General features: G+C 41.5%; 1 protein-coding gene and 1 pseudogene across 1 annotated transcript in view; both read left to right on the top strand.

Annotated features, from left to right (window-relative positions):
* LOC105741653 overlaps positions 1 to 16,289 on the top strand; it is a 25,978-nt pseudogene extending 9,689 nt beyond the window's left edge.
* Positions 1 to 18,012, top strand: part of Alk (ALK receptor tyrosine kinase) — an 854,626-nt gene that overhangs the window by 785,510 nt on the left and 51,104 nt on the right. The window lies entirely within an intron of this gene.

The following is an 18,012-nucleotide window of genomic DNA, read 5'->3' on the forward strand; positions in this document are numbered from 1 at the left end:
AGAAAGAAAGAAAGAAAGAAAGAAAGAAAGAAAGAAAGAAGAAAGAAAGAAAGAAAGAAAGAAAGAAAGAAAGAAAGAAAGAAAGAAGAAAGGAAAAAAGAAAGAAAGAAAGAAAGAAAGAGAAAGAAAGAAAGAAAGAAAGAAAGAAAGAAAGAAAGAAAGAAAGAAAGAAAGAAAGAAAGGTGGACAGAGGACCTTTGTGTCAATATTAATTGAAGGCAAGCAAGCAAGAAAGAAAGACAGGAAGGCTTATGCTGGGAGACTCCATTCAGATTAAAGTAGGACCCTGCCAAGGCTGCAAGCCCAAGGAAGGGTTTGGTTCCATCACAGAAATTATGTCATTGACAGCTGCTAATACAAACTCAGTGACCCTCTAAGTGCTCATTTTTTCAATGCTGGTTATGTTAAAACTCACATCTCTGAAGTTCTCTTGGCCTTTTGGTGGCATAATGACTACTGTATGTCCAGCTACCATGACTACATATCAGACAGGAGTGAGCCAACCATCTCTTCCCACCTTTGCTCTAACCTTCTAGTCTCGCATATCATGCCATCTCATTTTGGCCTACCATTTGGTCCTAATGCTCCCCTGCTGCTTTCTTTTCAACTCTTCACTTGGGGATTTCTTACCCTCTCCAGTGTGTCTGGTTCCCTAATTTATCTCAGAGGCTCTGGGACCCAGAATTGGCAGTCAGAACATTTGTTCTTTCTGGTTCCAAATCCTCTGACCAGTTGGGCTGCCTGTGCCTCTGCTGCACATCTGCCAGAGGTATTATCAACCCAAGGGCTTTGTGAGGACTTCATGCATTGTCAATCTGGGCTAAATGACAAGCAAGAGCTACCAAGGGTAGAGCAGTGAGAGAGGTGTGGCCTTCCCCACTGCTGCTTCTCCTGTGAGACAGTGGATCCTACTGACTCAGCCCTGATGGCGATGCTCTAAATGAGGTCATCTGTCTTCTGGTCTGTGCAGAGGAACATACAAGGGCAGAAGTCTGTGACTCTTGGGGCTTAACTAGGCAGAGCCGGTATTTGAACCATCACCACTTCCCACTTAAGCCGCAACACCACATCCATTATGTGTCACGCGCAGATGGGTGACTCCATAGTCCTTAAGTCAATATCACATACTTTTTTTTTAAGCAGAGATCTGGCCTGAAGCCAACTTGGGAGTAACCAAATTATCCCCAAAGTCTGCCTTAACTTAATTTTCACAGCTCTGCTTTCAGGATAGTGTGTTTTCTGTGACCTTTCCCTTCTCCCATGTGTCACTGGCTTTCCCTCAGGGAGCAGGGAGAGGCTGAGAATAGAGCACGGAAGCCATCACAGGAGCCATTAAACTCCCACAAACCCCTAGGTGTCAGAGCTGGTTAGGGTAATGCAGTCCTGAAATCAGCTTGTATTTCACAGCCCTGACTTGCTGCCTTGAATGGGAAGTAGCTTACTGGTAGGTTCTCTCTTTCTACCACCCAGCAGTAAAGGACACAGGCCTCTCTCTGGTCTTTGTTCCTGGGATACCTCAGCACCATCAGGCATCTCACCTGTCTAGAACTGTATGTGCAGCAAAGGAAATCAAGAGTAACGCTGAGACCATGTGTGAGCACATCTAATGACAGGGAGGGCTGGTGTTACCACTATTGTTGTTAATGTCTTCACTTTTCATTATTAAGAAAGAATGGAAACAAATGAGTGAAAAGCTTTGTGTAAGTGAATGGCATTGGAGGTGAGGAGGTTGTGTGTGCTCACAGGTGTGCCTGAAAGCAGACACATACATACACAGGCTCAGGTGTGCACCCAAGCACACATAACTGTAGACACATGTGCACACACACACATATGTGGAAGTAAGCACAATCTGAACAAGTATAACAACAATGTAAAAAATTCAAATGAAAACTGTTGTAGAAAGAGCAATGGCGATGCTCCCAACTCCCTGCTCAGGTTTGCTCTGTAATCACAAACCTATTGTGTAAGTCTCCCACATGATTCAATATTTATAAGATAAAAGTAACAACCTCTCCCCCTAAATACTGGTCTAACACGATTGTAAGGAGCTAAGATTATTGGAGGATGAAGATGCTGCACAAATGTACTGTGCTAACGTATTGACATTGAAGTCCTAAATATTCCCAGTTTTGGTCACTGAGAATCATAATCATATCCTTTCATCCGAGGTACCCTGTACCAGCCACCAAACATGCATACCAGATCTTTGGAATGAATATAAGTACATTCCAGTGTCATGAATTGAAGGCTGGGTGCCCCACAGGCTTCACGGAGGTGACAGGCTCTTCTCACAGCCTCACCTGACATCAGGTGTTAGAGAAGATTAAACATCAAAGGAAATTCTGGAGTTCTGGGAATGCAGAGAGAGAAGCATTATTTCACGTAACATGTTTATACCTAGAATCATTTAGTGAATCCTTAAAGAATCCTAAATAACTCATTAAGTCTAGGAGGTGCTATCAAGAAAAGATTAAACAACACTTAGTGACTTGTATGCAAAAAAAAAAAAAAAAATGGTAGAACATGATGTAGCAGGAGGATCGAGGACACAGTGACTGGAGATATCCCTGGGGTGTACTGAAAACCTTGCCACCCCAGGAGTACAAATGAGGGTGATGGATCTGACCAGATAAATGTTAGAAAGGGACTGATCACAGCAAAGCTATGATTTTTTTCAACCTGTAAAATAGTTTTCAAGGACTCTGTAGAAGAGGGCAGTGATGGTAGGAACAATATAGTTTTTTAATCTCTCTGAACCACCACATAAAACTGCAATTCTACATCACAATTAAAAACCCTTGGACATTTACAACAAAATTTGGTGATACATGATTCCCCTCAGACCCTTAAAACACAAATGAGTGATGACACGGGATCATTTCACATGCTTCCCTGCAAACTTGTATGGTCACAGCAGTATCCAAGAAAGGAGAGAAGAGGGTCAAGAGTCAACATGAGAGTGGTTGGGCCAGGGAGACAGATAGCTCAGTAGAATAAGTGCTTGCCTGGCAAGCGCAAGGGCCTGAGTTCAATCCACAAAAAAAAAAAAAAAAAAAAAAACCTGAGAGTGGTTACTGGAATGATGCAAGGCTTTGCCCATTCCTGTGTGAATGCAGAGACCCAAGGTAAGATCTAAAGAGGTCAGAATGGTCTGTCCACCAAGCTTCCACCCTGGAAAGGTGTGTGAATTTAGAAGCAATTTCTGAGAGTTAAATAAGTATTTTTAAAAAGGGCAGGGATGATAGAGGGGAGAGGAAATGAAGAGGAATGGCTTTTCAGAGAAAAGTGGGAACCTCAGGGAGCAGGCTGTCAGGCTCTTGAACACCAACCTGGGGGTTGGGGTGGGGCTGCTCTGTGAAGTTAGGAAGCCTGTTGAACCTACAAGTCCAGGAAAAGTAATTTTACATAAAATGAATAGCAGAAAGGTACCAAGGTTAGATCCATGCACTGTTATAATAATGAGCAAAGAAGGCAGAAAAACACCTCTGCAAAAAATAAAGAATACCAGAAAGACCTGCTCATGAAATAAGCTTCTATTCCAAAGTATACTAAAAGACACTAAGACGATAATAACTCTGAAATTATGTGAGCTAACTCAGAAAAGAATTTGAAATAAAATAATTTTGTACAAAAATGAAATACTAGAAGAAAAAAATGAAGACCCAATGAAAGAGTTCTTAAATTCTTGCAAAAAATAAAAAGTAAAGAGAGGATATATTTAAAAATCAAAAAGATGGCATACATCAAAGATGGTCAAAGAAGACCCAACATACATACAGCTACGTTGTACAAAATTCAGACAACAAAAGTCACTAGAGAATTGTCAACATAGGAACTGACATGATCATTAGTTATATGGTGCTATAGAACTAAGAGTCAATAAGGGTTAAGGAGGATAGAGTATAATGTGTAGTAACCATCTGCCCAAGCTGCGTAGATATGCAACTACAAGTCATGATAGGAGAATGAGGTGCATATACACAAATATTTTTAATTGCTCTCAATTTTTATATTAGTAATGGCAATAGTAAAATAGATATTGTTACTCTGACTCTGTTATGGGTGTAAGGAAAGACAATATAAATTAATAATTATGAGATATTCTAATTTTTATCACTTATGTTCTTGAGAAACATGATTCTCAGATTGGAGGAAGAAATACAGATGTAATATTAGAAACAGTTGGGACTGGTGAGATGGCTCAGTGGTCTAAAGCACCTACTTAGAACAAGCCAAGCAAAGCACAGGGACCGCGGTTCAATCCCCCAGCACCACATGCCAGCCAGCCCCGCCCCCTGGTGGGCTGAGCTGACCACATACACACACACACAAATAAATAAATTAATTTTAAAAAAATATTAGAAACAGTTATATTAAAAGCTTTAGAGTGCTGAATATGAATTAAAAGGATCAATATGTAATCGTGAGGTATACGTGTGTACATTTCATACATATGTATGTTTATACTGATATACATATATGCATATGTATAATTCCTAGCCCTGTTCACTAGAGCGGCCAAGAAGCAATCACCAACCCAGCAGCAATAAGCTGTCATTGCACCCAGATTTTATTCTTAAAATACCTCTTGCCTTTAAAGCAAACCAAGACTTTTGAGAAAAATGTCTGATTCTTGGTCTAGGGAAACAACACTGTCATGCCATACAACAAGGAGGATTTTTTGTTTTTGTTTTTGTTTTTTTGCCAGCTCAGCCTGCCCTGAGGGTGGGGCTAGTATGGCATGTGGTGCCAGGGATTGAACCCTGGTCCCCTCTGCCTGCCTGCTTTAGACTGCTGAGCTATCTCACCAGCCCCAACAAGGAGGCTTTAAAAGTCTTCTAGAGTCAGCACTGGGGAAGCTGAGATAGAGGAATCACTATGAGTCCAAACTGCATAGCAAGACCCTGTATCAAATAAATAAATAATTGAATACTTTTTTAAGAAGTCTTCTGGGGTCATATCAAAAGAACCACAAAAACTGCTACTTACCAAAGCTGTAAAATTTAAGCTTTCAAAGGATAATAATTGTAATTAATTGAAACTCAAAACTAACAGGCCCCATGACTCAGACTATACTCCTAGCAACTCAGGAGGCTAAGGCAGGAGAATCACCAAGTTTGATGCCAACTTGGGCAACATAGAAAGACTTTCTCAAAAAGAAAAAAAATTAAGAAATGTAGCTTAGCAGTAATAGTGCCCTGGGCTCAACTCTCAGTACCAACAAAAAGAAGATCTGTTTAAATTCATGAATTCATAACAGTATATGAAATTAACTGGGCAGCTTTACAGGGTGATAGAGTACAAATTCCTGGGTTTTTATTGTTTTGTTTTGGGTTTTTGTTGTTGTTGTTGTTGTTGTTGTTGTTTTGTTTTGTTTTGTTTTGTTTTTGGTATTTTAGGGATGGGTCTACAGGGTGTTCAGGGTCTCACTACTAAATCAGACTTGTAGTGATCTGCCTGTTTACAGCCTCCCAAGAGCTCGGATTACAGACATGCATCACCATGCCCAGTCTCAATTGCCATCTCAGAGTGCCCTGGAGGGGGGGCCAGCACAGCAGGCCCAGGATGGAATCCCCAACCCCTGTGCCTGCTTGCAGGCCCTTTAATCCGCTGAGCTATTTAGCCAGCCCACAAATTCTATATTTTGAAAAATGTAAATTTAAAAAAACTAAGCATCTATACTGCCTTGTCTATATGAACTAAATAAGAGTGACCAAATTGTAAGTGAGGGAGTGCATCTCTTTAAAAATACATGTTAACTAACAAATGAAATGAAAATATAATTAGAATGTATTGCTGTGTGCAGTGGTGCACACCTGTAATCCCAACTACTTGGGAAGCTGAGGCAGGAAGACTGAGTTTGAGGTCATCATCCTGTACAATTTAGCAAGATCCTGTCTCTAAAAAAATGAAAAGTTATGGATCTAGCTTAGTGTGAAGGCCCTGGGCTCAAGCCCCAGTGACCCCTCCCCCACCTGCCCTAACATAGCAGCACTTTGTATCTGCCAGTAAATAAATGGATTTATGCATTGAACTTCAGCAAGTCATCAACAAGGGACACAATCTTCAGATGTAAGTACCTCCCAATGAAGAAATATCACCTAAAGTCTGGCAAGGAGATCTGGTTGATAATTTGCTGGACAGAGAAATGTGTTGAACTGTACCTTGGGGATTTGGTCAACAAAATTCACCCTGAGAAACATCATAGGTCAAATGATCCAGATTCTTCAAATGATAGCATAAGAAAAAGGAGTACAGGAAGATTCTATAGACCTATGGTTCTTAAGAAAAAAATTAATTGTAATGGGCAAGGCTAGAGAACAGCACCTAGAGTGATAAAACTGTTGATAAAAATACAAGGATGTATTGTTACATAAGGCAGGAGGCTGTGTTTCCTTTTAGGGTTAAAGAAGAAGTTGAGATCGGAAGGGGTGGTTGAGGGGCTTGTGAAGTTACTAGCGGAGTTCTATTTCTTAACCTAAGTAGTAGCTAAAATGGACCTCTGTTTTGTAGTAACTTTTTTAGTAACTCATTAAACACAAATACATTTGCTTTGGGCAATTTTTATATGCATTATTGTAAAATTAAAAGGTTTAATCTTTATTGTTGTTGAAGAGTCTCCTATTATATGTCATTAAACAGAGTCAATAATTCCCTACTACAAATGCATAGAAGCAGATTGGGTTTTTGTTTTTTGTGGGGTTTTTTGGGGGGTAGGTGACTGTGTGGGGGGGGTGTGTGCATGTGTGTGTGTGTGTGTGTGTGTGTGTGTTTGCATTTGCAACAAGTTGTAGTAGTATTTTAACCACACAATAACAAGTGTATATCTTGTTTTCATTTTACCCTCATAAGAGAAGACTTGAGTTTGACCATGTATGCAAAGAAGGGGTGTCACTTTTCCCAGTTTATGATGAAGATTGGCATCATATACATTTTTGGATGGGCGAGTGATAGGCTGGACTTGAACTTATGATCTTTCTGCCTTAGCCTCTCAGAGTGCTGGGGTAACAGGCATGTGCTGCATGCTCAGCTTGCTTCTTATCTAAGAGTGTCTAAAACAGCCAGCAAAATGGCTCAGTACTCCCCAACTTCAGTGGTTCTGGATAAAATTCAATTCTGTGGATCAGAATCAAAATGGCACAAATGGTCCACACGAAACAGCGAGTGCTTCAACACACAGGCCTCCAAACAGGAAGCAGGTCTTTATTGTTGTGATTAACAGTGAGAGTTGAGAGCTTATTTTCCTTTGTATGAGGCTTTATTTCTTTGCATCAAATTGAGCAGATGAGATGGCTTAGCAACAGTAATAAAACCCACACAATCACAGCCTAGCCGATTTTTTTTAACACCGTGCTGTATATAACTAATTGATTTGTTTCTTCTTGAAGGGCTCTGCAGTATCCTTCCAGTGAAACCCGGTGCTTAGTGGATTTCTCTTTATTTGGCTGTCTATAACTATCCAGTATTTTCATGTCTGTGGGTTCTTTACCCAGTGTAGATGTGAATGACTCTTAGACCATGTTCTCCATGTGTGGTATGCATAAGAACAAGATAAAGCCATTCTTTTAGGATTTTTTTAAATTACTTTTAATACAACAAAGGTTTTTTTTATGAGGAAGGAGGCAGTCTCCCTTCCTCCCTGCCCCAACCCCAGTCTCTCCTCCGACAGCTCCACGGAGTTTCAAGGACCAGGGCAGACCCTCAGCAGGGCAAGCAGCTACTGCAGCTCAGCTTCAAGCTAGCCTCGCTTTGCGGCTTATGTTACCATTACGCTCGCTTCTATCTCTGCTTCCTGACTGTCACAGTGAGTGACCGCAGGTGGCACAGAGGATGGGAACAATTACATGGGGAGCAAGCTGAGCTCAGTAACTGAGATCCCCTCAGGGGCCATTTCTCAACTGAGAGCACCCAGCCATTAGGAAGCCTCTGGGAGAAGAAAAGGCCCCGATGCTGAGAACTCCCTGGCTGTTATTTAGAATATTAGTGTGAGAGAAAAAAAGCAGGAGAAAAATCAGCTTGGGCCAGGAGTTGTCTCAAGGTTAAACACTCTTTCTTAAGGAGAAAGAAAGGACAACTTGCCAGACACAGCACGCTTTATTTATTTAAACATTTTATTGTTTAACCATCCAATTCCCACAAGGCCTGTGTGCTTCTTTGCCCCCACAGCTTAACTTTTTGATTTCTCATGAGTCTGGATTCCTGTTTCCTTGCACTTTAATGATCTATGTGCTTTTTAACCATTTGTGCGCTTTTTAACCTGTAGTTTAACCATTGACTCCTCACAGAGCCTTGTGCTTCTCCAGTTAAAGCATTCAGTTTGACCATTCACTCCTCCTGGCCAGGTCCCCTGTGTTTCCCCCTTTTTTTTACTTTAAAATCAGGCCTGAGAAGTAATAAATAGCATAGATGGGCACTGGGGCTTTGGACTTGACACAGGAAGGTCATCGCGGCCTCAGCACGAAGCATTCGCCAGAACAGTGTACAAAGGGCCTTGAGAACTGTAAAAAAATTTAAAAAATTTAAAAAGATAATTCCAATAGTAATAAGAATAAAAATGTGAAGGTGGAAGCCAGAAGAACAGTTTGGGGTTTTATCCGATATGCAATATCATTAAAGTGATTTAAGCTCATACTGGGAGCATTCATTTGTAGCTCATGGAGTTGGGCTTGCACTTGGCCCTGGAGATTAGTAATCTGTCCAGATTTGTATGAAAGGCATCATGGAGAAGACACGGGATTTTTTTCTTAGGACTCTGAGTGATTAAATGAGATAGGTATGATACATGTAGGGCAAAATCAGCATCATGACTAAGTCAACTGAGTGTCCAAAGAGCTTGTCATGCTTGTTGAGCCAGCTGACTATTGTTTTAAGGGTATCAAGTTACTACAAGTGTTGTATTTATCAATCTGGCTTAACAGTTTGGAGCTATGTTAGAAATAGCTATTCATAGTTTGAGCAGTCTTAATGAAATGAATTAAGGTGACCATAGTAGTGTCATTATGGCTGTCACATAATACTATAATTGTAATCAGAATGTCCAGAAAGCATTTTTGTCTGGTAAGTGTAAATGTTGAGGTAATTTGTTCAAGGACTAAATTTCTTATCCATTTTCTCATGAGATTGGTAGGGAGCCAAGCTTTGGCTTGTTGTCTTAGTACCATAACATGATAATGTCTAACTGAGAGATTTTTTAAATGATTTATATACCATTGAGGCTGGAAAGGAATACAGTAGCTACTATGGGTGACGCTGGAACTATATATAAATTCCTTAGTGAGGAAATATCATTTGTGGAGTTACAGATGCCAAGCACTGCAATAGCCAGAATGGCTACAGTCCCTCCCATAGTCCCTCACGGGGCCGGGGGGTGGAAGTGAAGTTTTGCCCATATATGAAGTGTTACTAGAGGAAAGAGATGATTTTTTTACCCCCCACTGATCTATATCTGAGAAAGGAGAGGGAAGAACATGAGCCAAACAAACCATATCACTTACTTGAAATATATGTGTCAGAAAACTCAGGAAGATAAAGAGCCCTTTGCTTTTGTTACTTGGCGGTGGTAGGTGACTTACGTGATCACTGTTAGAAACAGGTTTTCAGAAGTGAAGAGAATTCTTGAGCTTCATTCTTGCAATGAATTAAATAGTGAGTTGCTTATTCAGTACTTCTGGGAAACTTTCTGAATCACAACTCAGAAAATGTTAGCTCTTATTAAATTAGCCACAGCGCCCCCCCCCCTTTTTTTTTTTTTTTTTTTGTTTTTTGTTTTACAAAATGAGATCCAAGGAGCTCATTGGCTTGCTTGTTAATGGATTGTCATGGGGGGTTGTGGGAGATAAGGGTGGTACCCTTAACAGTCAACATTAGAGGGAGGTCTGTAAGGAAGTTGGTACTGCCCTCCACTAGAGGGCTGGGGGGCATCTGAAAGAGTACTTCGTGCTTTGTGTTATAAATAAAAGCAGTTTTAACAACTTGTAGAGTCTCCACAGCAGAGGCCAAATCAGCAACAATGTTGAGAGGTTGAATCATGGAGCTGGGATCTTCTATCAGTTATGGTCATCCGAGAAGTTACACTCCTATAGGATATTAGCAGATAACAGTTAAAGTAACTGCTGCTGTAGAGAAAACTTGAGTTCAAAAACAATATAACACATCATCTTAACAATCATGATGACATCATAATATTAGATGACATAAAGAAAGTTTTATCCAAATTTGTCATCTTTCAATAGAACATCATCTAAGAAGGATGCATCTGTCCACAGATATATTTTTTGTAATATTGTTTGGGTCACACAGTACTTGAGTATCTTTAAATATTGTAACATAAATATATAACATGCATATAATAATCATGTACACATAAGCCCTGAAAAAAGTATTTGTATCTGTGAAGAACTGTACATTTGGGAACAGTATTTAATATATTTAATACATTACGAAACTAGCAATAATGAGTGTCAAAAATTAAGTTGGAACTGTCCCAGGAGAGTCCTATTTTTTGTCATTGATCAGTCTCGTTGCCTCTGCTAGTCATGCAGGAAAACTCATGTTCAGTATTAATTTAGATAAGAGTGATAGCCTGAAGGACCGGCCAAATAGCTCAGTGGATTAAAGCACCTGCAAGCAGGTGCAAAGTCCAGGGGGTTCCATCCCCCTGCCTGTCGTGCAAGCCCCGCCCCAGGGATGCACTGAGATGGCGAATGAGACTGGGTGTGGTGGCACGTGCCTGTAATCCCAGCTCTTGCAAGGCTGTAAACAGGCAGATCACTAATCCCAGCTCTTGCAAGGCTGTAAACAGGCAGATCACTACAAGTCCAATCTAGTAGTGAGACCCCGAACACCCTATAGATCCTTCCCTAAAACATACAAAAATAAACATATTAATTAAATTAAATTTAAAAAGAGTGATAGCCTGTGACAGCCAGAGGGGACAGCTGAGACTTGCCAGGAGTAAGTGACAGAGCTGGAGCCAGAGCCCCATAATCACTGAGCAGCAAAGAGCTTTTAAAAGGAATAGTCTGGGCCCCACTAATCCAACAAACCAACACATGTATTTCTTTCTATACACTGCTTCCCCCACAAATGTTTCCTTCACACACAATACTTTTCCTTTTGCCACTATCTCTCTATCAGGCAAAAACTTCTATCATATAAGATATTCTAACACCAAAGGTATGTTTTATGCACATATCTATATATTCCTACTTACTATAAACTTCATAACAAATTTGGCTCCAACTACTTAGATATTAAAGTGTCCTTCTCTCTCTTATTTTTTTCCCATTTTGCCTCGGATTGTTACATTTTTAAACTTGATTGGCTGCCAAGAGACTTCTAAGTAACCTTGAATCAGTATTCATCTCAACACCAGAAAGCAGAGAAAAGAGCAAGTTAACCCTGTAATTGTAATTTAAGAATTTATAATGTATAAGAAATGTTTTAATCATATTAATTAAACAAAAATAGCAACTTACATTGGAAGCCAGAAGCAAATTTACCACCTAGCTAAGATTTATAAAAATGGGCTCATGTCGTGACTCGGGGTTGACTCTCACACTGTAGCATGAATATTTTATGATTGACTCCCTGTTTTTATCACGGCCCGGGGAGCTGAGCCTTTCTATTTTTTGAAATAGGGCTCCCCTCGATATCAAATCTGGAGTGACGCTGCTTGGCCCAGTGATAGCCTTTTTTACATTTGGGACAATTTTTTTGTTTGATCTTTTTACCTTGTCTATTATTTTTACAATCCTTTCAAAGATGTCTCTTCTTGCCACAATTATAACAATTTTGAGGCTTTAGAGCAGCAGCAGCAGCAGGCACCTATGCCTTGGGATGCTCAGTTTCCATATTCTAGCAAACCTTGACCATTTTAGTCATCTTTGATTTTTAAAGGGGTGTTAGGACTCTTTGACAACCAGCACTGACATTTTCACGTACTAGTTGAAAGATGTCTTGACCACCAAGAACCGGTATCTACAGCTTAACCTTTTATTTTGATTCGTCCATGAAATTATGTAGTCTCTGTCTCTGTTTAATCTTTTCTTGAATAAGTTTCACTGTTCTTAAAACGACAGTCTCGGGTGTGCTGGAGCTTCAGTGTGAATGGAGTATTTAGGTAGAACAGGCCACAAAAAAATGGGTGGGATGTGTCTCCCTCTCTCCTTGAACCCATTACACGCAGTCATAGAATTTCCCAAGTGAGCCCCAGATTGTAAAAGAAAGGAATGTATTTGTTTAGACCCAAATGGGACTCCAGAGCACCAAAACTGAGGCCTTGATTCGTATTTTTGTAAGAGCAGCTCTAATAAGCACACTGGATTTGAGAAACTGTGAGTTTTTAATTCCTAAGTTTGTCCCTGTATTCTAGGATTTTTTGTCTCATTCTTATGTTTTCTCTCTTGAATAACAATGAAAAAAGTTTACAAGATTGTATGTATATGGGCAATAATAAGTATTATATTTGTACAACAAATTTTCAGTGTCATTTTATTTGCCAACAGCCTGAAAAGAAACATGTCACCAAGTTTAAGGGCATCTTTACTTTTACTCACTGATGTAAATTAACTCACTGTTAAGCGTGTAAACCAAAAGGGGTTTGGGTCAGTATCATGAGTGTCCATTTATCTTAATAGCACTTTTGGGAAGATAATATACGTCTGAAAGTTAACACACACTGGGAGGAACATATATATTAGCCTAAATCGCATATAACCCTTATAAATCCAAACTTTATGGCTTCTATTTGTAGGTGCCCTTTAAGTCTATTAGTTTTTGTTCTGTAATGAGTTTTGTTTTGGCTCGTCCTCTTCAGAGCCACAAGTTTACAAGGGCAAAGGTAAAAGAAAAATTAAAACTGATATGAGCTCAAAATCTTTACTGAAGTGACTTCAGGTACCTCAGTTTTTAAAACCGATTAACAGACCAGACGACATGCAGAACTCACGGAGCAGCTGGATTTAGTCATACTGCGCCACCAGCTGCTCCGGCCTGACTTTCAGTCTGCTTAACAATACTGAGAGGAGTTTCTAGTCCGTTGGTGGATTTATCCCAGTCTAGCACACTTTACTGGCTCACTTTTGTTTTTCTTTAGCCCTTTGAGGTTTTTGCTTTTTTTCTTCGTGTGTGTGTGTGTGTGTGTGTGTGTGTGTGTGTGTGTGTTTCATTTTATTTTCTTCTCTTTAAGTCAGGTTTTTAAAGAGATATTGTAAAGGTTTACATTGTTTCCCATCGTAAAGTTCAGCCCGTGTGGCAGACAAAGCAGGAGAAATGAAGTAAAAGACCAAAGCGAGAGACAAAGGAACTGTCCCTGCTCACTAGGCAATCGGAGAAGTGATCAGGCCTTGAGCTAGCCCAGGGCTCCCCAAGCATTCTGTGCGGCTTACCTCCCTTACAGAACCAATTGTCCGCCCCTGTTCCGGGCCTGGAAGGTCCATCCTCCACGCTGATCTGCAGCAACGTGTTTTCCTCCCAAGGGCACCTCTTGTCACAGTGAGGGACCATAGGCCTCCCAGAGGATGGGAAAGATTACCTGGAGAGCCGGCTGAGATCAGTCACTAAGAGCCCCGCAGGGGCCATTTCTCAACTGAGAGAGCCCAGTCTTTAGGAAGCCTCTGGGAGAAGAAAAGGCCCCGATGCTGAGAACTCCCTGGCTGTTATTTAGAATATCAGTATGAGAGAAAAAAGTAGGAAAAAAATCAGTTTGGGCCAGGATCTGTCTCAAGGCTCCTGGGGAGAGGGGAAGGGACAACTTGCCAGACACAGCGTGCTTTATTTATCTAAATTTTTTGTTTAGCCATCCAATTCTCCACTGCCTATGGAAAATTGTGTTAGGTTTCTTAGTATTAGGTTTCTTCATTTTTAGTCCCCGAGTCCCAGGGGCTCAGTTCAAGCCAGGACAAACCAAACCAAGGTTGCTCAGGCCAAGAGAGCATGCAGGCCCCTTGGAAGCGACATCTGAGTCTGGCCAGGTGCTGTGTTGAGAGGAGTCTCCGGCCTAGAACATTCCACAGTGCCCCCATTAATGGCAGAGGCTGGTGAGGAGTCGACTTTACTAGGTCATGGGGACTAGCCAACAATCAAGGACCTAGTTCCAGGAGGATGATGGGGAGACAGGCAGGGTGGAAAGGAACTGTTACTGTGTGCAGTGTTTACAAGGTCAGGTGTGGGAGGCCTGGACAGGAACCAATGACCAAAGTGAATGACTAAACTATGGGAAGTGCAAGGCTCTGTGATGTGTGAATGGTTAAAATGCAGGACAAGAGCCCATAAAGTGCAAGGCAAACGGCACCCAGGCCTGTGAGCAATACTTGATTAAGCTGTGGGGCAAGAACGCTCACAGGCAGTGGAGAATTGGATGGTTAAACAACAAAAAGTTTAGATAATAAAGCACGCTGTGTCTGGCAAGTTGTCCCTTCCCCTCTCCCCAGGAGCCTTGAGACAGATCCTGGCCCAAACATTTTTTTCCTGCTTTTTTCTCTCATACTGATATTCTAATAGTTCATGGTGACATCACCTAATACCCCATGGTGACATCCTGGTGACCCTAGCACTTTTTTAAGCCATGGACTTGGCTTGTCAGAAGACTTCCATTTAATTAGTATTTACCTCGTATACTGCGGGCCAGTCATTCAGCTTCTCTGGGCTTGAGCTTCCGGGTCTTTAAAGGGAATGCTGTAGCTCTACCTGTAGCACTACACAGTCTCAGCAAGTTTGAAGGCATTTAATACACATATGAAAGTACAGTGCCTGGCCCACATTAAGTGTACAGTACATATTGAGAGGCCTTTGTCCTTTTTATAAGTGAAGTTAAGGTATAGAGCAGCCCTCCACCATACACACATATATACACACACAAAGGATGATCGAGCAAATCAGTAAACAAGGCAAACCTTGACTTCTGCTCCCTGGAGCAGTTACTGATCCCCTTGCTTCTTGGGTTCTGGACCCACCAGCTTGGATTTACACAGTTGTGCCCAATGTCCTCTCTCCTGGTGACAGTTAGAAAGTCAGCAAGCCTCTTCCTGTCTTTTCATGGTTCTAAGTTACCTTTGCTTTGAACTCATCTCGCACCTGCATCCTCAAGTACTGCGCCTGCTGGGTCCTTTCTGTTCCCAGGTCCCCTGTTCCAGATGCCTTCCCTGCGGCACTCCCAAGTCCACAATATTTAACACAACGAGGCTCCAAGCCAAACCTCATCCATTGGACAAGATCTGAAATTATCAGTGTGCTCCAACAAGCACCCTCAGAGTGACGGTGGATATAAAGCAAACTAGAAATTGTCGCCCTGAAACAAAGCACGGGTACCACAGTTCTAGTGGGCCGGTCTCAAGAAGCAGACTCTAATATGAAATAGGATTCTGAGAAGGACACAGGGGTCCATGGCTTATATGGGGAGATCATGTAAAGACCAGACATCTTCAAGACAGGAACTAGGAAGGGCTTGAGCATCATCCAGAGGACCCCCAGACAGAGAAGGAATGATTCTTAATTATGCTTTCTTCTCAATTGCTGTTATATGTAGAAAAGTCACTTCCTCTCTCTTAGAATTCTTTTTTAATCTGAACAATGAGGAAAGTGAGACAGTGTACAAATCTGGTTGAGTATCAGATTCTTTGGGGAAGGTTTTTTGTAATACTATACAATGACTGAACTCTCCCCCCGCCCGTTAAAAAAAAAAGCTCTTTGCCACATCTCCCTCAAGAACAAAGACCATTCTCAGCAATCAGACTGTCGACATTCCAAGAAATGTCGACATCACTCTGAAAGGACGCACAGTTATTGTGAAGGGCCCTAGAGGAACCCTGCAGAGGGACTTCAACCACATCAATGTGGAACTCAGTCTCCTTGGGAAGAAAAAGAAGAGGCTCTGGGTTGACAAATGGTGGGGAAACAGAAAGGAGTTGGCAACTGTCCACACGATCTGTAGCCATGTACAGAACATGATCAAGGAGGTCATGCTGGGCTTCCATTACAAGATGAAGTCTGGGTATACTCACTTCTCCATCAACATCGTTATTCAGGAGAATGGGTCTCTTGTTGAACTTCAGAATTTCTTGGGTGAAAAATACATTTGCAGAGTTCGTATGAGGGCAGGTGTTGCTTGCTCAGTATCTCAAGCCCAGAAAGATGAGCTAATCCTTGAAGAAAATGACATTGAGCTTGTTTCAAATTCAGCTGCTTTGATTCAGCAAGCCACAACAGTTAAAAACAAGGATATCAGAAAATTTTTGGATGGTATCTATTTTTCTGAAAAGAGAATATCTCAGCAGCCAGATAAGTAAGATCCAAGAGTTAATCCAGCCACAGAAACAAGCTTCTGGATTATAAAGCCAATCTGTGGTATTTTAATGAGACAATAAAAAGATCTTTATTAAATAAAAAAGAACCCCCTCATTCCTTTGTAATATCTACTGAGTCTGAATCTCCAGAGCCCTGGAATCTGTATTCCAAAAATCCTCAGGTAGTTTGGGAAGCACTAATTAGTTGATCTTCCAGGTCTCACCGTGCTGTGGCCTTCTCTGATCTCTATGAGACTCCAGATGAAAATAACAAAGGGACCCACAGGGACAAAGCTGGAACAAGAAAACAAGCTCACCCACATGAGAAGCAGGGTAATCCTTCCACAGTGAGCAAGAAGCTTAAAAACTCCATCCTCCCAAGAGGTGCTGCTGGAAGGAAACATAAATGGATTCCAAAACAAGGGGACAGATTTATGAGGGTCAGAGCCATCTGCACCAGCAGGGAGCACCACTGTGCCTCAAAGGCTGCTGGGAGCAGCAGAATTCTAGAGCTGGATAAATCATGAGTCTGACCTGTGATGGCAAAGCTTCTGTTCCCACAGAATCCACTTTAAAAAGAGTTTCCTCTCTGTACCTTTCCACCAGAAATCATTGAAAATAAAAACAGAATTTTGTATATAGAAACCACCTGAGACTAATACATCCAGTGAATTGGGAAAATACTGGTCTCTTTATTGTGAGATGGCCCTAGAGTCCCTCCTTTATGGAGAGGGGCATAAATCCTGAGGTTGGGTGTCTGCTTCCCACAGCAAGAAGTTGAACAAGAAGTAACATACTTGCTAAACTACATTCATATGGAACTTGAATGCTGAATGTTATGCTAAGCCCTCTACTCAGGTCATAATCTAGAAAGCTGAAGTACTAGATGAACAGTTTCCACTCTTTCAAATTAGAAAATTAAGGCTCAGGGAGGTACTATAACACTACCCAGATCTTACAGCTAGTTGGAGGCTAACCCAGATGAGAAAACTCAGCCCATCTGCATCCAAAACCCATGTCCCTCTGCCCACTCACCAGATGTTCCATCTAGCCAAAATGTAGAAGCCTGGTATCCCTGGGGATGTCCCAGAACCTTCAGAACAATGTTAGGTGGCCTCAGGTGACTCCCACTGAAAAAATATGCTGAGGCAAGTTGCCAAGCTTTCATCTCTCTCTCTCTCTCTCTCTCTCTCTCTCTCTCTCTCTCTCTCTCTCTCTCTTAGCAATTTTTGATAAAAAATAAATAATATACAGGTATCCTTTTATGTGCAGGGTTGAGCTACATGAACCTCCACATTTCTATCTTCAGACTGTTGAGACTCTTCTAGACCCAGGCTGCTTACTATAGGCACAAACTGGGGCTGCAGAATGGGCTTCAGGCTGGGACAGGATGCGGGGGTGGGTCTCCTTCCTTATCTCCATCTTTATCCCCAAATTTACTGAGTTTCAGTTCCCAGGTATGGCTGGCATGGGATCCAACGTCACAGAAACCCCCTGCCCACAGTTTATGATTAGGGATGACTTCAGCCTCAGATACAGGCGGGAACCAGTGAAAGAGCTCCCACTTTTAGAGTTTTGGATTTTGCCATGACTGCGCCCACCTCATGGCCTCTTTTAGCAAGCTGATCCAGCCCCCCTTTATAGGCCAGATAAGGAGACAGAGGTCTGAGGATCTGTCCCTGTGAGGCCGCACCCAAATCCAGGGATTCCTGATGATTCCGCAGCA

This window comes from Octodon degus, unplaced genomic scaffold, assembly GCF_000260255.1.
Source record: "Octodon degus isolate 3935 unplaced genomic scaffold, OctDeg1.0 scaffold00019, whole genome shotgun sequence".
Classification (NCBI taxonomy): domain Eukaryota; kingdom Metazoa; phylum Chordata; class Mammalia; order Rodentia; family Octodontidae; genus Octodon; species Octodon degus.